This window comes from Haliotis rufescens, unplaced genomic scaffold, assembly GCF_023055435.1.
Source record: "Haliotis rufescens isolate VD_foot unplaced genomic scaffold, xgHalRufe1.0.p SCAF_5, whole genome shotgun sequence".
Classification (NCBI taxonomy): Eukaryota; Metazoa; Mollusca; class Gastropoda; order Lepetellida; family Haliotidae; genus Haliotis; species Haliotis rufescens.
In genome coordinates, this window is record NW_025964223.1 from 31,756,605 (window position 1) to 31,773,745 (window position 17,141).

A 17,141-nucleotide genomic window follows, 5' to 3' on the forward strand; every position below is an offset into this window, starting at 1 on the left:
CAAATACCTTCAATGGCTTAACATATGGCAAAAGGGTTTATTTTTAATGGCTGTTCATTTCGTGCTTCGACTACAAGAAACCGAGCCCAAGAATTTGATTTTGGTGAAGGAGAAACATCTTCATCAGCCGAGAAAATCTCAGCTTCTAGACGTCTTTTCTTGTCATAACGGTTCGAACCAGATTGATTGTGAGCCATGATGAAAGTAATTTATTCAGCACCCCTGCTCCCCACCCACCATGGAGTGCTACAAAGAGCGATGTTTTCCTGCACCGGATCTCCAACATGCAAACATCAGGGATACAGAGGTGGTATACTCCAGTAAAAACAACATGAATAGCTGTATTTGTCTATCAAATAAAATGTCAGGCTGGTTCGGCCCATGGCAAGAAATTGAAGACATACAGAACTCAGAGGTCGAAAGTACCAGATTGGCCCATGAGCCACCGCCTTCTGGCGTAAGACTCTAGGCAAATTATTCAATCCAAAATTGAGAATACACACAAGTTATGGACGGCCAAGGCCAAAATATACATTAAAATACAACACAGATGTGCATATACAATATTACGCACAGGGCCTGGCATGACCAGCCGATTGATAAGACCGGGCCCATCTTACCACCCGTCTAGGCGAAGTAAGCGTCGAAGTAGTGTGTTGGGCAAAGGAACACAGTTCCAGGAACCAGTGCCCTCAACTACCAGACTCCCGTCCTCCGCCGACCCAGGGACGCAACCCACGGCAAACGGGCTGCCCACTTTGGTCGCCTCTTACGACCAGCAATGGGGTGCTGTGGAAATATTCTGGCCCAGTTCCACACGGGGGAAGAGCTATTAGCGCTACCCAGCACTCACCACGAGGAGGTTGTTCTTCACGAGTGCCTATAAACCTGTGATTAGATGGTGCATCCGGAATCTAATGCAGAAGAAGTGGGACACCCAAGTAGGTATAAATAAATTACATGAAATCAAACCAAATATCGGTTACACCTACTTGGGTTGTCAGTCCAGATTTGAAGAGGTCATGATGCGACGATGCTGTATTGGCCATTGCCGTTATACCCACGAATATTTGTTGAAGGGGGAGGATCCTCCGTTCTGCATCCCTTGTGATGAAAGAATCACCGTCAAGCATATATTGCTTGACTGTGTTGATTTTTCCATCACAAGGGATAAATATTTCCAGGTCAAAACTATTAAGGATCTTTTTAATACTACGAGTACTCATTTAGTTATTGGTTTTTTAAAAGAAATTGAATTGCATCATAAATTCTGTTAATATGTTTTGTGTTTGATAACTTTTTAACATTGGTAGAATGAATTTATATCTGAGATTGTTAGTGGCAGTATCCTCGAAGGGGGTTAAAGTACTGTAAAATTAGTGTCCCCCTGAGAGGGTATCATAAGTCCCTGTCATTCAAGGAATATTTACATTTACTACGCTTTTAAACGTAGAATTTCTGTCATTTTAATTGTGGCTAAAATTATGTACAATCGCCAGCGACTGAAGGGATGATGTAAATCCTGCTAGGGTCCATGCAGGTAGCAAAGGTACCGTAAGTCCCCTTGGTCCCTAGTATGGTGATCTACCTTCAGTTGCTGGCCATCTATAGCCTGTTTTTAAAATGTAATGTCTATGTATAGTGCTATTGATTTTATGATTACATACTAGTTTTAAATTTATTGCTGTGATAAGTCTAGTTGTTTTACTGTCCCTCGTTGGCAGTTTTTTACATCCGTTTCAATAAATGTATTATATTTAACTTTTGATAGTCACGACATGGCTGAAATATTGCCGATGTGACTTAAAATTTTAACTCACTCACTCACTCCTTTACAATTTTGAAAGGTGTGCCATCCAAATACAGTACGGCACTCGTGAAGAGCAACCTCCTCGTGGTGAGTGCTGGGTAGCGCTAATAGCTCTTCCCCCGTGTGGAACTGGGCCAGAATATTTCCACAGCCTCCCATTGCTGGTCGTATGAGGCGACTAAAATGGGCAACCCGTTTGCCGTGGGTTGCGTCCCTGGGTCGGCGGAGGACGGGAGTCTGGTAGTTGAGGGCACTGGTTCCTGGAACTGTGTTCCTTTGCCCAACACACTACTTCGACCCTTACTTCGCCTAGACGGGTGGTAAGATGGGCCCGGTCTTATCAATCGGCTGGTCATGCCAGGCCCCTGTGCGTAATATTGTATATGCACTCCTGTGTTGTATTATAATGTATATTTTGGTCTTGGCCATGCATACTTTGTATGAATTACCAATTTTTGATGGAATAAATTGCCTAGGGTCTTACGGCAGTAGGCGGTGGCTCCTGGGCCAATCTGGTGATTTTGACCTCTGTATTCTGTATATCTCCAGTTTCTTGTCATGGACTCAACCTGCCTGGCACTACATCTGGTAGATAAATATAGCTATTCAAGTCATATTTGCTGGAGTATAACACCCCTGTAGCCCTGGTGTTTTGCATTTTGGATATCCAATGCAATGAAACACTGTCCTTGTTGACACTCCATGGGGGGTTTGGAGTTAATTTAAAGTCACATCGGCAATATTCCAGCCATATCGTGACTTGAACAAGTTATGCATTGATATTATAGATTTATATAAAAAACTGTCAACGAAGGACAGTATAACAACCAGCAATATATCACAGATCATAAGTGTAAAGCTAGTTTTAGAGCAATAAAATGATTTGATTACAACAGACGACACATTATAAAAACAGGCCATTAATCACCAACAACTAAAGTAAGGCCACCATACTAGGGACCAAGGGGACTTACAGTACCTTTGCTACCCACATGGTTCCCCAGCAGGATTTACACCATTCCTTTAGTTATTGGCGAATGTTGACGAGATTAGCCGAAAATTAAAATATACAAATATTCTGCGTTTAAAAACAGTGATAGATAAATTACTTTGAATGAAGTGGTCCTCTCAGGGGGACAATAATTTTACACTACTTTAACCCCCTTCGAGGATATAGCCACTTACAATCTCAGTTAATTATTCATACTATCAATAGTAAAAGTTATTTATCTATTTACAATACATAGTCATCAAAATGTATCAATCAATTCAATTTCTTTTAAAAAAGCAAGTATAAAATGTGGACTTATCTGATTAAAAAGATCCCTAATGGATGATATTTTGAAGTACTAGTACTTATCCCTTGTGATGGAAAAATCAATACAGTCAAGCGGGACATGCTTGACCGTGATTCTGTCATCACAAGGGATACAGAACGGAGGATCTTCACCTTTTAAAAGATATTCATGTGTATATCTTGTGTGGCCAATTCGACATCGCCGCAAAATGACCTCATCAAATCTGGACTGACAACCCAAGTAGGTGTAGCCAATAGTTGGTTTAATTTCATGCAATTTATTTACACCTGCTTGGGTGTCCCACTTCTTTTTCATGAGATCACTGATATAACAACTGATCACTGGCTTATAATCGATGTATGGAATCAGAAGTGGTGTCTCAGATTTGTTGAGTGCTGCTTTAGCTGCAGAATCAGCCAATGAGTTACCAATAATACCAACATGGCTCGGTAACCAGCAAAATACGATGTCGTATTGGCCAGTAGCAAGATCATTAAACAATTCAACAATTTTGATTAAAAGGGGATGTGTACAAGACAGATTTTTAATAGCTTGAAGGCAAGAAAGTGAATCGGAAAATATAATAAATTGTTTATGTTGGGATTGGTTATTTATATATTCCAATGCTGTTAATATGGCCTTAGCCTCTGCCGTAAAAATGGAACAGTTATCTGGTATTCGGTTTGATATAGTCCTGGATCCAATGACAGTGGCGCTGGCAACGGCGCCACCATCTTTGGATTCATCAGTAAATATAGATTTGTACGTATTGTATGAGGAACGTAATTGGTTGTATTCTTGTAGATAAATTAGTTGATTTGTGTCAGATTTTTTAAACTTAGTGAGAGAAAGGTCTACTTCAGGCCTGACTAGTGAGTGAGTATGGTTTTACGCCGCTTTTAGCAATATTCCAGCAATATCACGGCGGGGGACACCAGAAATGGGTTTCACACATTGTACCCATGTCGGGAATCGAACCCGGGTCTTCAGGCCTGACTAACTGCCAAGGTGGAGTAGACAGAAGTGCACATGGAGATATGATGTCTAAATCAATATTTGTAGCTGCAAATATGAGGTTTGATCCAAACCCCAAGTGGTGGGATAAGTTTGGGCTTGTTTAGAAACAGTTTCTCATTAAGTGGATCAAAAACGCAATTATAAGCTGGGTTTGATGGGTTGGAACGTAATTTAGTTACATATTGAAGAGATAACTTCAAGCGGCGTTGTGCAAGCGAAGGTTCATCCGCCTCCACATACAAACTATCTACAGGAGAAGTTCTAAATGCTCCAAGACAGGGCCGCAGTCCCTGATGATGTATGCTATCTAATTGCTCTAAATTACTTTTAGCAGCTCCACCATAAACAATTGAACCATAATCTAGTTTAGATCTAATAAGGGATCTATACAGGTGAAGTAAGGTTGTCTGATCCCCACCCCACTTAGTATTTGCAACAACTTTTAGTAGATCAAGAGCCTTGAAGCATTTAGTTTTAAGATATTTTATAGGGGGTAAAAACGTAAAGTGGCGATCAAATATAAGACCCAAGAACTTGGTCTCCTCAACAACCTTGACTGGGGCACCGTTTAACAACAGTTCCGGGTCTTTATGCGGTCTATAATTTCTACAAAAATGGATACAATTTGTCTTTGCTTTAGAAAATCTAAGGCACTCGTGAAGAGCAACCTCCTCGTGGTGAGTGCTGGGTAACGCTAATAGCTCTTCCCCCGTGTGGAACCGGGGCAGAATATTTCCACAGCCTCCCATTGCTGGTCGTATGAGGCGACTAAAATGGGCAACCTGTTTGCCGTGGGTTGCGTCCCTGTGTCGGCGGAGGACGGGAGTCTGGTAGTTGAGGGCACTGGTTCCTGGAACTGTGTTCCTTTGCCCAACACACTACTTCGACCCTTACTTCGCCTAGACGGGTGGTAAGATGGGCCCGGTCTTATCAATCGGCTGGTCATGCCAGGCCCTGTGCGTAATATTGTATATGCACACCTGTGTTGTATTTTAATGTCTATTTTGGCCTTGGCCGTGCATAACTTGTGTATATTCTCAATTTTCGATTGAATAAATTGCCTAGAGTCTTACGCCAGAAGGCGGTGGCTCATGGGCCAATCTGGTACTTTCGACCTCTGAGTTCTGTATGTCTTCAATTTCTTGCCATGGGCCGAACCAGCCTGGCATTTTATTTGTTAGACAAATACAGCTATTCATGTTGTTTTTACTGGAGTATACCACCTCTGTATCACTGATGTTTGCATGTTGGAGATCCGGCGCAGGAAAACATCGCTCTTTGTAGCACTCCATGGTGGGTGGGGAGCAGGGTGCTGAATAATTTACTTTCACCATGGCAACCAATCACTCTGGTTCAAACCGCAACGAAAAGAAAAGACGTTTTGAAGCTGAGACTTTCTCATCTGACGCTGCTTCTGTTCAACAAAATTCAAATTGGTCACGATTTCTTGTAGTTGAATCTGGAACTGAACATCCTTTAAAAATGAATCCATTTGCAATTTGCAAAGCCATTGAAGGTATTTGCGGAGAAGTAAAAAATGTTTCACGGCTCTCTTTTGGTGGAGTGTGCACGGAGACAGCAAGCTATCAATCTTTTGAATTGTACAATGTTTGCAAACACTTCAGTAGCTGTCTCTGAGCACAGAACGTTAAATTCAAGTCGAGGTATCATCCGCGACAGGCACTCGTGGTGAGTGCTGGGTAACGCTAATCGCTCTTCCCCCGTGTGGAACCGGGGCAGAATATTTCCACAGCCTCCCATTGCTGGTCGTATGAGGCGACTAAAATGGGCAACCTGTTTGCCGTGGGTTGCGCCCCTGTGTCGGCGGAGGACGGGATTCTGGTGGTTGAGGGCATTGGAGCCTGGAACCGTCGTTCCTTTTGCCCAACACACCACTTCGACCCTTACTTCGCCTAGACGGGTGGTAGAATGGGCCTGATTCTATCAATCAGCTGGTCACGCCATGCCCTGAGCATGGAAAATATTCACGTTGAATGTATTTTGCTTTTGCAATATTTTGATGCTGTTTGTACAACATTTTATATTGACAATACAAATTTTGCCTAGAGTCCTATGCCAGAAGGCGGTGGATCATGGGCCAAACTGGTTATAAGGACCCATGAATTCTGTGTTTCTTGAGACGCGTGTTATGGGCAGAACCAGCCTGGCACTTGTTCTTTTAGTTATCATAGCTATTCATGTCTTTATGTACTGGAGTATAACACCCCTGTAGCCCTGATGTCGCAGACAGGCTTCCACTGCAGCATCGTCCTTGTTGACACTCCATGGCGGGTGGGGAGCAGGGTTGTCGAATTGTATTATCACATCATGTCTCTCCACAATCAATCTGGTTCTTCTAAAGCAAACAAACGTAGACATATTGAGTCTGATGAAGAAGTGTCTTCACACAGTTCTGATCCTTGGCCACGGTTTATCGTCATTGCTTCTGCAGACGGTCTTCCATTGAAGCTGAACCCTTTTGCTATCTCCAAGGGCATCCAAGGTGTCTGTGGAGAAGTTAAAAATGTCACTTGCCTCCGTAATGGTTCACTGTTGGTGGAATGTGCTACGAGGCAACAATCTGTCAATCTGCTAGGTCTCGGTGCATAGGACACTGAACTCAAGCAGAGGGATTATTAGAGATAGAGCTCGATGTCTTTCATACATGAGTGAAGAGGAAATTGTAGCTGAACTTACCAGTCAAGGTGTCACGGCTGTAAAGCGTTTAACCAGAAAGCAAGAAAACATTATTATCAACACAAATACGTACCTGTTTACGTTTGACTGTCCAACTGTTCCGAAATCCATTAAAGCGGGATATTTCAATATTGTAGTGGAGGTATAGATACCGAACCCTCTCCGTTGTTTTAAGTGCCAAAGCTTTGGTCATGGGGCAAAGTCCTGTCGTAGGAATAAGACCATTTGCTTCCGTTGCAGTGGAGCTCATGAGAGTTCCGAGTGCACATCTGAAACTCTCAAACGTGCAAACTGTAGCGGGGAGCATGTAGCCTCTTCCAAGTCATGCCCTGTCTTTGAGCGTGAATCAAAGATCCTGAAAATTAAACACACTAATAACATTCCATATCACGAAGCCAAAAAACTAGTTCCTATCTCTTCTTCAGCTACTTCAACAGTTACCTATTCAGCTGCAGTTTCCTCTCCTCATCGACCCGTTGTTAAGCCGACCAGTGTCTCTATGTCTTGCCAAACGTCAATCAGTTGGGTCAATGATGATCAGATCATTCTTGAACCAGTTGTCTCTGTACCATCAACTTCAGTATCAGAAACACAAACAGATGTCCAACTGACACAACAACCAGACATAACATCCGAACTAGAATCTGTTACGGAAAATGAAGTAGTCCAGGGCGTTGCCCATAAAACCAGACATGAAAAGAGACAGATGAGGAAAAAGACCAGGGCCCTCCAACACTTGGAGGTGCCTTCTTCCCTCTCAGCCCCTGTCCAGGTTCACAATCAGTTTGAATCTTTGGACATGGAGGTCAGCCCTACACTCCCTGTTCTTAGGAGTGGCCCTCCATCACGCTCGCGTTCATCGGTTGAACCACCATGAATGGTCACAGCCATGTACTACAGTGGAATTGCAGAGGACTGAAGAATAATTATAATGATTTGCAGTTATTGACTCAAGATTTGGAGCCATCAGCATTTTGTTTACAAGAAACATTCTTGAAAAATACCGATCAACTCAATATCAGAAAATATGATTCATATCATTTCTTTTCTCCTCCAGGAGCTAAGGCAACTGGGGGTTCTTCCATCTTTGTGAGGCAAGGCGTTATTCATAGTCCGGTTCTTCTCACTACCCCTCTTCAAGCTGTTGCAGCACGCATCACCTTGCACATCGTTTTTACTTTGTGCTCCCTTTACATTCCTCCGTCTTCTTCACTTCAACAAAGTGATCTTCAAGCTCTTTATGACCAGCTTCCTAAGCCCTGTATCATAATGGGCGATTTGAACGGGCATAATCCACTCTGGGGTAGTGTCCATACAAGTAGTAAGGGAAAGATTCTAGAAGATTTTATTTCTAATAATGATTTATGCATTTTTAATGACAGTTCGAAAACTTATCTACATCCTGGTACAGGTACTTACTCATCACTTGATTTGTCCATTACAGACCAAGATCTGCTGAATGAATTTGAGTGGTCAGTCCACGATGACCTCTGTGGCAGTGACCACTTTCCAACCATTCTAAAACCTGTTATACCAACTAATGTTCCGCCATCCTCCAGATGGAATTTTTCGAAAGCAAACTGGCCTTTGTTTGAAGTACTGTCTTCAAGCAAATTAACACCCGATATGTTTATCGACGTTCCTGGCCCCGTTCAATTATTCTCTGATGAACTCAACAAAATTGCTGATGAATGTATTCCGAAGTCCTCTGCAAATCCACACATCCGTAAACCATGGTTTAACACTGACTGCAAGCAAGCAAGGAAGGCACGGAAAAAGGCTGAGAATTATTTCCGTCGCCATCCTATGGTGCATAATTTGAATAAATTTAAAATGTTAACTGCTAAAGCGAGACGTACTTTTAAGCAAAATAAACGCCAGTCTTGGCAAACGTATGTCTCAAAAATCAATTCACGTACGCCCATGTCTAAAGTTTGGAACATGATTCAGAAAATTAAAGGTAAGGGTTCCAAATCCAGTATCCACCATCTACAAAATGGGGATGTACTACTAACTGATAATTCTGATATTGCAAACAAGCTTGGTGAAACTTTGGCTAAACATTCTTCCTCGTCTAACTATGATCCTAAATTCCAAAAATATCAAAAACAGCAAGAAAAGAAAACTTAATTTTAAATCAGATAACGGGGAAGATTATAATGAACTTTTCTCTATTCATGAACTCCTTACAGCACTTGAACAAGCTCACGATACGGCTGCCGGAGCTGATAATATTCATTATCAACTCCTGAAACACTTACCAGAATCATCTTTAGTAACATTATTGACTATTTTTGATCAAATTTGGACATCTGGGAAATTTCCACCTTCATGGCGTGATGCTGTAGTTATCCCGATACCCAAACCTGGGCGAGATCATACAGACCCTTCAAATTATCGACCGATATCACTAACAAGCTGCGTTTGCAAAACCATGGAACGCATGATTAATAATCGCTTAGTTTGGTACTTAGAGACCAACAATCTCATAACAAACATACAATGTGGTTTCCGGAAAAATAGAAGTACCATCGATCATTTGGTTCGATTAGAATCATTTGTTAAAAATGCAATAATAAATAAACAACATGCAGTGTCTATCTTTTTCGATCTAGAAAAAGCATATGACACTACATGGAAACATGGAATTTTAAAAGATTTACACGATTTTGGATTACGAGGCCGTTTGCCTCAATTCATATCTGAGTTTTTAACCGACAGGCAATTTCAGGTCCGCGTGGGTTCTACCCTGTCTGATCATTATAATCAGGATCAGGGTGTCTGTCACACTATTTAGCATTAAGATCAATAGTTTATCAAAGGTTTTAACTGATTCAATTGATGGATCGCTTTTTGTGGATGATTTTAACATTTCTTGTCGTGGTAAAAACATGCGTACTATTGAAAGGCAACTCCAATTATGTTTAAATAAGATTCACAAATGGTGTCTCGAAAATGGTTTTAAGTTTTCCAAAGCTAAAACCAACTGCATTCATTTTTGTAGGAAATATAGGACACATAATGACCCTGATTTAGTTTTAGATGGTTCTCCGATCAAAGTTGTCAAGGAGGCCAAGTTTCTTGGTATTATTTTTGACCATCACTTGACCTTTCTACCGCATATTAACTATTTAAAGACCGAATGCCTGAAGGCTCTTGATTTATTAAAAGTAGTTTCAAATTCCAAATGGGGAGGGGATCAGAAAACCCTCCTCCAACTGTACAGAGCCCTCATTCGTTCTAAACTTGATTACGGCTCCATCATCTATGGTGGAGCCTGTAAAAGCAATTTAAAAAAATTAGATACAATTCATCATCAAGGCCTAAGGCTCTGCCTTGGAGCCTTTCGAGCTTCTCCGATTCAAAGTCTATATGAAGAGGCAGATGAACCGTCACTAACGCAACGTCGCATTAAATTGTCTTGACAGTACATTTCAAAATTACAGTCTAATAACTCCAATCCAGCTTTCCATTGTGTTTTTAATCCTCTCTATTCCGATCTCTATAATACAAAATCATCTCTTACTCCACCCCTTGGTATAAGAATCAAACATGATATTTCTGCTGCTAACATAACACTTGAAAATATAGCCCCAACTCGTCTTTTGTCGTCTCCACCGTGGCAGTTAGTTAAGCCAGAGGTGGATCTATCATTAACTAAATTGAAGAAATCTGAAACAAATCAACTTATTTATCAACAAGAGTATAATCAGTTAAGAGCCAAATATGATAGTTATAAATCTATATTTACCGATGGATCTAAGGATGGTGCCGCAGTTGCCAGCGCCACCATCATTGGATCCAGGACTATATCTTCAAGACTTCCAGATAACTGTTCCATTTTTACGGCAGAATCCAAGGCCATATTAACAGCATTAGAGTACATAAGTAAACATTCCAAACATAAGCAATATATTATATTTTCAGATTCTCTTTCTTGTCTTCAGGCAATTAAAAATCAGTCTTGTAAACATCCACTTTTAATTGACATTATTGAATTATTAAATGTTCTTGCTACTGGCCAGTGCGACATCGTTTTTTGTTGGTTACCCAGCCATGTTGGTATTGTTGGGAACACAATGGCCGATACTGCTGCAAAAGCAGCTCTCAACAAATCTGTAACACCACTTCTTTTACCTTATAGTGATTATAAACCTGTCATTGGATCTTACATCAGAGATCTAATGCAGAAGAAGTGGGACGCCCAAGTAGACAATAAATTACATGAAATTAAACCCACTATTGGTTATACCTACTTGGGTTGTCAGTCCAGATTTGAGGAGGTCATAATACGACGATGTCGTATTGGCCATAGCAGGTATACAAATGAATTTTTATTGAAAGGTGAGGATCCTCCATTTTGTATCCCTTGTGATGAAAGAATCACCGTCAAGCATGTCCTGCTTGACTGTATTGATTTTTCCATCACAAGGGATAAATATTTCAAAGTGTCCTCTATAAAGGATCTTTTTAATCAAATCAGTGCTCATTTAATCATCGGTTTTTTAAAAGAAATAGAATTAATAGATAAATTTTGACAATAATATGTATAGTATAAAGTAAATGAATTTTAATTTGGTGAAATGAAATCATAACTTAGATTGTTGGTGGCTGTATCTTCACAGGGCGTTGAAGTATCGTAAAACAATTGTCCCCCTGGGAAGGTACGTAAGTCCAGTATCATTCAACGTATCATTTCCTTTCTCTGTGCTTTTAATCGTAGTATTTTTGTTGATTTTAACTCTTTGGCTAATCTGTCTGATAATCGCCAGTGGCCAGAGGGATGGTGTAAATCCTGCTGGGGTACCATGTAGGTAGCAGAAGTACCGTAAGTCCCCATGGTCCCTAGTATGGTGGCCTAGCTTTGGTTGCTGGCGATCTACAGCCCGTTTTTATACTGTGTCGTCTGATTAAATTTGATCGTTTTATTGCTCTAAAATTAGTTTTTAAAATTATAATCTGTGATATATTGCTAATTGTTGTACTGTCCTTCGGCGACAGGTTTTTATATATAATATAAATGTTTAACTTGTTCAAGTCACGATATGGCTGAAATAGTGCCGATGTGACTTTAAATATTAACTCACTCAATCACTCCACACGGGGGAAGAGCTATTAGCGCTACCCAGCACTCACCACGAGGAGGTTGCTCTTCACGAGTGCCCCAAGGTATGGAACATGATCAAAAAGATCAAAGGCAAGGGATCAAATTCTACAGTAAACCATTTAAAGGATGGCGACACTTTGCTAACGGATAAAGCTGCTATTGCCAATAGACTTGGGAAAACTTTATCTCAACATTCTTCTTCATCTAATTACGTTCCTGAATTTCAAAAATATCAGCTCCAACAGGAAAAGAAAAAAGTAAATTTTACATCTGATAATGGTGAAGATTACAATGAGGTATTTTCACTACATGAGCTACATACTGCCTTAGGGCAAGCTCATGATACAGCAGCAGGCGCTGATAATATTCATTATCAGCTACTTAAACACTCGCCAGAATCATGTCTTGAAACTATGTTGAATATATTCGATGATATTTGGACAGCAGGGACATTTCCACCTTCATGGCATAAAGCCATTGTTATCCCCATACCCAAACCTGGGCGGGATCATTCTGATCCATCAAATTACAGACCTATCTCACTAACTAGCTGTGTTTGTAAAACGATGGAACGCATGGTAAATAATCGATTAGTGTTGTACTTGGAAACAAATAATCTTCTTACCAATATACAATGTGGTTTCCGGAAGAACAGAAGTACTATCGATTATTTAGTGCGTTTAGAATCGTTCATTAAAAATTCCATTGTAAATAGACAACATGCTGTATCGATCTTTTTCGATTTAGAAAAAAGCTTACGATACAACATGGAAACATGGTATTTTAAAAGATCTTCATGATTTTGGATTAAGAGGCCGTCTGCCTCATTTTATATCCCAGTTTTTAACAGACAGGCAATTTCAAGTCCGAGTTGGATCATTATAATCAGGATCAGGGTGTCCCACAAGGCAGTATTTCGTCTGTCACTTTATTCAGTATAAAAATTAACAGTTTGTCAAAAGCTTTAAATGATTCAGTTGATGGATATCTTTTTGTGGATGATTTTAATCTATCTTGTCGTGGTAAAAATATGCACACAATAGAAAGGCAATTACAATTATGTCCTCATCAAATTAACAAGTGGTGTCTAGAAAACGGGTTTAAATTTTCCAAATCAAAAACTAATTGTATACATTTCTGCAGAAAATATAAACCGCATAAGGACCCTGAACTTTTTCTGAATGGCACCCCTATCAAAGTTGTTAAGGAGGCCAAGTTCTTGGGACTTATTTTTGATAACCACTTAACTTTCCTCCCACATATTAAATACCTTAAAGCTAAATGCCTGAAGGCACTCGATCTATTGAAAGTTGTTTCTAATTCAAAGTGGGGAGGGGATCAAACAACCCTATTACACTTATACAGGTCACTAATCCGTTCAAAACTCGATTATGGCTCCATCGTCTATGGTGGAGCCTGCAAAAGTAATTTACAAAAACTTGACACGATACATCATCAGGGCCTGAGGCTTTGCCTTGGTGCCTTCAATACGTCTCCCATTCACAGTCTCTATATAGAAGCAGATGAGCCTTCTCTTAAACAACGCCGTTTAAAATTATCTTTACAATACATCACTAAATTATATTCTAATCCGTCCAATCCAGCTTTTGAATGCATATTCCATCCTCTCTACGAGGATCTTTACACTAAGAAATCAACACTTACTCCTCCACTCGGAATCAGAATAAAATCTGCAATATCAGCTTCGAATATTAAACTCCAAGATATAGCTCCTACTCAACTTTTCTCATCTCCTCCTTGGCAAATGGTAAAGCCAGAGGTAGATCTTACATTAACAAAACTAAAGAAATCAGACACTAACGAATTAATTTACCAACAAGAATACAGTCAATTAAGAAACACATACGACACTTATAAATCTATATTTACAGATGGATCCAAGGATGGTGGCGCAGTTGCTAGTGCCACCGTCATTGGATCCAGAACAATATCTTCACGTTTACCTGATAACAGTTCCATATTCACTGCAGAAGCAAACGCCATTTTTACAGCACTTAAATATATCAGTAATCAAGCTAAACATAAACAATTCATACTGTTTTCAGATTCTCTTTCATGCCTTCAGGCGATTAAAAATATGTCATCAAAACATCCACTTTTAATCGAAATTCTCGAATTATTTAATGATCTTGCTACTGGCCAATATGACATCGTCTTTTGTTGGTTACCAAGCCATGTTGGTATCATTGGTAACACAATGGCCGATGCTGCTGCCAAAGCAGCCCTCAACAAATCTGTGACACCACTTCTGATCCCATACACTGATTTTAAACCCATGATTCGATCTTACATCAGAGATCTTATGCAACAGAAGTGGGACGCCCAAGTAGGTATCAATAAATTACATGAACTTAAACCAAATATCGGTTACACCTACTTGGGCTGTCAGTCCAGATTTGAAGAGGTCATTATGCGACGATGTCGTATTGGCCATTCAACATATACACATGAGTATCTTTTAAATGGTGAGGATCCTCCGTTTTGCATCCCTTGTGATGAAAGAATCACGGTCAAGCATGTCCTGCTTGACTGTGTTGATTTTTCCATCACAAGGGATAAATATTTCAGTGTCAAAACAGTTAAGGACCTTTTTAATGATGTTAATTCTCATTTAATATTAAGTTTTTTAAAAGAAATAGAACTTGTCCATAAATTTTGATGTGCTTAATGTATTATTTTATAAATTGGTAGTGCTAATAAATAACTTAGATTGTGAGTGGCTGTACCCTCGAGGGGGGTTGAAGTAGCGTAAAATTATTGTCCCCCTAAGAGGGTATGTAAGTCCCAAACCATTCGTAGTATTTTTATGCATACCAGACTTTTAAATCGTAGTATATTTGTTAGTTTTATTCAATGGCTAAACTTGCATATAATCGCCAGTGACTGAAGGGATGGTGTAATTCCTGCCAGGGTCCATGCAGGAAGCAAAGGTACTGTAAGTCCCCATGGTCCCTGGTGTGGTGATCTCCCTTTAGTTACTGACGATCTCTAGCCCATTTTTATATTGTTTTGTTCCTTAATACTTAATTCTTTTAAATGTTCCGCAACTAGTTTTAAAATCTTATCTGTGATATTCTAGTTCTCATACTGTCCTTCGATGACAGATTTTTATAAAGTTTAAATATATGTATATTTCATCACTAATTTCTCGTCACGATATGGCTGAAATATTGCCGATGTGACGTAAAGCATTACCTCACTCACTCACTCCTCCTTGGCAAATGGTACGGCCAGAGGTTGACCTTACATTAACAAAACTAGTGAGTGAGTGAGTGAGTTAATATTTAACGTCACATCGGCAGTATTTCAGCCATATCGTGACGAGAAGAACATTTATAATACATAAATGTATACAATATAATAACGCTGTCAACGAAGGACAGTACAATAACTAGAATATCACAGAATCTATCTAAAACTAGTTGAGAATATATAAAAGTCATAAGTATCAGGGAACACAATATAAAAACAGGCTATAGATCGCCAGCAACTGAAGGTAGATCACCATGCTAGAGTCCATGGGGACTTACAGTACCTTTGCTTCCTGCATGGACCCCGGCAGGATTTATATCATCCCTTCAGTCACTGGCGACAGTGTACCAATTAAGCCAAACTAAAATGACGAATATTCTACGATTAAAAACCTGGCATGCAGAAAAATACTTTGAATGATATGGGACTTACATACCCTCTTAGGGGGACAATAATTTTACGCTACTTCAACCCCCCTCGAGGGTACAGCCACTAACAATCTAAGTTATGAATTTTGCACTACCAATCTTTAAAACAATACAACAATTACATCAAAATTTATGTATAAGTTCTATTTCTTTTAAAAAACATAGTATTAAATGAGAGTTAACTTTACTAAAAAGGTCCTTCACTGTTTTTACACTGAAATATTTATCCCTTGCGATGGAAAAATCAATACAGTCAAGCAGGACATGCTTGACGGTGATTCTTTCATCACAAGGGATGCAAAACGGAGGATCCTCACCATTTAAAAGATACTCATGTGTATATGTTGAATGGCCAATACGACATCGTCGCATAATGACCTCTTCAAATCTGGACTGACAGCCCAAGTAGGTGTAACCGATATTTGGTTTCATTTCATGTAATTTATTGATACCTACTTGGGCGTCCCACTTCTGTTGCATAAGATCTCGGATGTAAGATCGAATCATGGGTTTAAAATCAGTGTATGGGATCAGAAGTGGTGTCACAGATTTGTTGAGGGCTGCTTTTGCAGCAGCATCGGCCATTGTGTTACCTTTGATACCAACATGGCTTGGTAACCAACAAAAGACGATGTCATATTGGTCAGTAGCAAGATCATTAAATAATTCGAGAATTTCGATTAAAAGTGGATGTTTGGATGACATATTTTTAATCGCCTGAAGGCATGAAAGTGAATCTGAAAAAATAATGAACTGTTTATGTTTAGATTGGGTTTTGATATATTTCAGTGCTGTAAAAATGGCGTTTGCTTCTGCTGTAAAGATGGAACTGTTATCTAGTAATCTAGAAGATATTGTTCTGGATCCAATGACAGTGGCACTAGCAACTGCACCGCCTTCCTTGGATCCATCAGTAAATATAGATTTATAAGAGTCATAATTGTTTCGTAATTGAAGGTATTCTTGTTGGTAAATTAGTTGGTTTGTGTCTGATTTCTTTAATTTGGTTAATGTAAGGTCTACCTCTGGCCTTACCATTTGCCAAGGAGGTGATGAAAACAGTTGAGTTGGAGCTATATCTTGCAGTTTAATATTGGAAGCAACCATGACAGACTGGATTCTGATTCCGAGTGGTGGAACAAGAGAAGATTTTGTATTGTAAATATCTTGGTAAAGCGGCTTAAAGACGCAATTAAAAGCTGGATTGGACTGATTAGAATATAACTTAGTGACATATTGTAAAGATAATTTCAGACGGCGTTGTTTAAGAGAAGGTTCATCCGCTTCTACATACAGACTGTGAATTGGAGACGTCCTGAATGCTCCAAGGCAAAGCCACAGGCCCTGATGATGGATAGTATCCAGTTTTTTAAAATTACTTTTGCAGGCTCCACAATAGACGATGGAGCCGTAATCGAGTTTTGAACGGATCAGTGACCTGTACAAGTGTAAGAGGGTTGTTTGATCCCCTCCCCACTTAGAATTTGAAACTACTTTCAATAAATCGAGTG